The following is a 4,000-nucleotide window of genomic DNA, read 5'->3' on the forward strand; positions in this document are numbered from 1 at the left end:
CTGACGCAGCCTCGCTACAGCTCCATGGGCGTCACACAAGGCCTGCAGGACCTCTTGCTCCGCAAACCCCGTCTGCAGGCATTGCTTCATGAGGTTCACCACCTGCCCTCCTGAGCAAAAACAAGCACTGAGAACAAGAGCAAAGTACTGGATTCCACCTGGCATGCTCCCCCACAAGCCTCAGTCCTGCCACACACATACCCTGCTACACAGACTCAGCCCCAAAGCCTGGCTGGGCACCAGCACCTGCATCATTCTTCAAACGCCCCAGCCCAGCAGCAAGGGAACAAAGCGTTGCGACAGCTGAAACAAAAATGCTCGGGGACATTCCTGCCAGCACTGAACGTGAACAGATCTACCACTGAGCAACAGGACGTGGGACAAACAGCAGAAAACAACCAACCTGCACAACTAACTCGTTTCCGCTTGGTCCAGATGTCTGTATGCTTCCTCCCACGGCCCAGGCCAAGCTTGCTGAGCTGCTCCTCCTTTGTGCAGGACGACAACGGTGCCCATGGCATGTGGTGGCTATGCACAGCATGCCTTTTACTTGCTTTTCCTCTCTACGTCTTCCATCACCAAACAGCACCTCCAATCTCTCCCGGCTAAAAAATCACTTGGGGAAAAAAAGAACTGGCAACCTTACTTTTAAAATTACAACTTGATGCTTTAAAGCAGAAGCTCACCTAGCAAGGACACCTACCTTACACAAGCTCCACCTACAGGGAAACGTTATTCCTCTGCATCTGCACACTTGGCACGCATTTTCAGCTGCAATAGTCAGCCCAGTTCTCAGCACAGCTTTACCATCCATAGAAAGCCAGTTCACGGCCGCCGTCTCTCTTCTCTCTTCTGAACACTCTACTGCTGCAAGAAGCAACAATTGCAATCACAGAATCACAAAACTGTAGGGGCTGGAAGGGACCTCTGGAGATCACTGAGCCCAACCCCTCCCCCCGCAAAAAAGGCTCCATGCAGCAGGCTGTACTGTAGACATCCAGCTGGGTTTGGAGTATCTCCAGAGAAGGACAATCCACAACCTCCCGGACTATATACCCCCCCGCCCATAACCTCCCCACAGCCACCTATAGCCCCAAATCCTCCGATGGCTCACCACAGCCCCAGAACCCCCTTGAGTACACCTCAGCTCCTTATAGACCCATACGCCTTTACAGTCCCTGCACAGCCCCGACAGTAGCCCTATATCCCCCTATAGCCTCCCCGCAGCTCCAAGTAGCCACAGGCCCACCTTAGCCCCGGTTCCGGGGGGATGCAAATGCTCTGGGGGCACCGAGAGCAGCGCTGGAGGGGTTGGTGGGGTGCTGGCGGGGCCCCACAGCCCGGATGCTGGCAGCAGCACTCTGGCGCTGGGGGACCCGAGGCTGTCCCAAACCCACGGCCCATCCCACAGCCCTCATCCCAATCCCACAGCCCAACCCCACGGGGGGTCCACGGGGGAGGGGAGGGCAGTGTGCTTGGGGGGCCGCGCAGGGCCCCTCTCCCTCTCCCGCTCCCGTTCTCCCGCACACCTCCGGCGGAGCTGTCCTCAGCACTCGCTCCCGTTGTGCCGCGGCTTCCGGCTCGCTGCTGCCCGGACAGCTCCGGCCGACGCCGCGCTCTCCTGCGGGGCGGCCCGGGCTGCCGGAGCGGCGCTTCGCTGACGACAGCCGCGCCTGACACTGCCGGCTCCCAACGGCCGTTCCCGCGCACGGCGGCTCAGCCAATGGGAGCCGGCGGAGCTGCCGCTGACCAATGAGACGCCGGAGGAGGGACAGAGCTGCCGCTGACCAATGAAAGCCCGGGGGAGGGACAGAGCTGCCGCTGACCAATGAGACAACGGGGGAGGGACAGAGCTGCCGCTGACCAATGAGACGCCGGGGGAGGGACAGAGCTGCCGCTGACCAATGAGACGCAGGGGGACGGACAGAGCTGCCGCTGACCAATGAGACAACGGGGGAGGGACGGGCAGATGCTGCTCACGGGGAGCTCCTCCTGCCGCTGCTGGATGCTGATGCTGACAGGGCTGCAGATGCTCTGCAGGGCCAGCTCGTAGCTGAGAGCCAGGAATAGACACGGCGGGAGAGAGGAGAGAGCTGGCGGGGGCCAGCCGAGGCATCCAGGAGCATACAAAAGCCCTCACTCAAAAGCATCACAAAGCCACAGCCAGCAAGCTGGGCATGATCATGAGCAGCATCCTGGATGCTGGAGATTCTTTGCTACCATACACTACGGGTGCACAGCTCTCGCTGCAGGCATCCCACAGCCAGACAAAATGGGAACAAACCCGCAGCTCTGCTGCACGCACAGCCCACAGCCATAGCCTTGCAACATGAGCTGCCTTGCTGTTGCTTGCATCCATCCCAATCCCTGGGAATGAAGACTCAGAAGGCAGTCAAGGCGTTGATCCAGCACCAGCGTGCTTTTATTCCCTAAGAGACAGGAGGGCCAATTGCTGAGAGGTCCGGTGTACACATGGGACTCATCGTCTCTGGTGAAGGAGAGAGGGGCTCAGAGCTCGTGCTGCTGCCCGGTGCCTGGGACTGGAGCTCTGATTCTACGGCCCCCTCCACCAGGCTCGGCTCCTCCTGGCTGACGCTGACCTGCTCCTGCATGGAGCTGCTGCTGTCGGGGCACTCGGGCTGTGCTTGGGCTGGGCTGCACTGCAATGGTGCCCCGTCACAGTCCAGCTCGGTGACTGTTGTTTCTGGCAGGCTCAGGTCAGCATCTTCTGCACAGCCGGGAGAGATGAGGGCTTCCACCTGGATCAACACCTTCATTCCCTCACTGGTGTTATATGGCAGGCTGTCATCCGAGCTGCAGCGATTCGTGCTTCCTAGCAGCTCTCCATACATGGAAGCACACAGTGAACCATCGCTATACGCTCTGGCTCTTCTGCGTGGACGAGGGCTCGGTTCACCTAGGAAGGAGTAGATACACAGGCAAACAGTTAGTGGCAAACTTGCACAAGCTGAATGATGAGAGTGGTTCTTGAGATTTGCTTATGCAGTGGCAGTAGGACAAAGCCAATAGGACAATAGCAACAGGAGGAGCACTGTCTCGAAAGGAACTGTTGCGCTTTTGTTGTTTGTCTTTCTCTTTTGTGTGGACTCCAAGCATGAATTCGATGGCGCTGACAAGCAGGGTTTTGACAGCTGGATGTGCACCCTTACCTGCCAGGACCACCACCTCTGTTTCCGAGGGCTCCCTGGCATCGCGCTGCAGTTGGCGTTTGGCCACAGAGGATGGTTTTCTGGGCCTGAAACAGGAGCACCAACTGCATGCTGGGGATTCCTTCACCCTGCTGGGTGGACTTGGTCTGGAGGGAGAAAAGAGGGAGCGGTGTGAGTCGTGCATGGTGCAGGGTGAGGGAAGAGCTGCCCTGAGCTCTTACCAACACTTGCTTGTTCCGAGCACTGCCTGATTTCTGGTGAAACACAACTTAGAAGCTCGCTCTGATTCACACGGTTGAGGACGGTTCCATTCCTAGAGCTCAGCCCTGGAGTCTTGCTGGCTACATTCCCCTCAGCCATGTCAACCCAGATGCAGAGCATGCGAGCAGAGGCTGCACAGCTGTCCAGGACAGCATCGAAGGGAGGGCTTTGATTGAGCTGGAGGTGTAACTGCTTGCTGAGGAACCGTGCAGTCAGAGAGGGAGTTCAAAAGCATCTCTGACACATACATTAGCAATAGGCCCACTCTGGTGGCTAAACTGAGCCCATCGGGCAACTGCGTGTTAGTTAAACCTCAGAGTCCAAAGGGAGGGGACATTCAGTACACCACCACACGCCCCATTAGCGTCACGTAGCTTGTGCAAGTTGTGGCACTAGCAATAGTGGAGAAAAACCCACAAAAGCCCACCCAACCAAGTCTGATAGGAAGCTGCTGGAAAAGAAAGTCCTCTTTACCTTTCAGACGGAAAGTCAATGATTGTGTGGAAATTCCCCCGCGCAGCTGCAGGGCCTTCTTCCACTTGCATGTCCCTGCTCTCTGTCACAGCGGG

The 4,000-nt window shown here is 57.8% G+C and overlaps 1 long non-coding RNA gene across 1 annotated transcript; it reads right to left on the minus strand.

The window, feature by feature from the left end:
* Positions 1-558: 558 nt before the first annotated feature.
* On the minus strand, positions 559-1,580 carry LOC121108418. Its single transcript, XR_005842924.1, has 3 exons — positions 1,530-1,580; positions 704-867; positions 559-616 (listed from the first exon to the last, which is right to left on the minus strand). It is a non-coding gene; the product is annotated as an uncharacterized LOC121108418 (long non-coding RNA).
* Between the last annotated feature and the right edge of the window lie 2,420 nt (positions 1,581-4,000).

Source organism: Gallus gallus, chromosome Z (genome assembly GCF_016699485.2).
Source record: "Gallus gallus isolate bGalGal1 chromosome Z, bGalGal1.mat.broiler.GRCg7b, whole genome shotgun sequence".
In the NCBI taxonomy this organism is placed as follows: domain Eukaryota; kingdom Metazoa; phylum Chordata; class Aves; order Galliformes; family Phasianidae; genus Gallus; species Gallus gallus.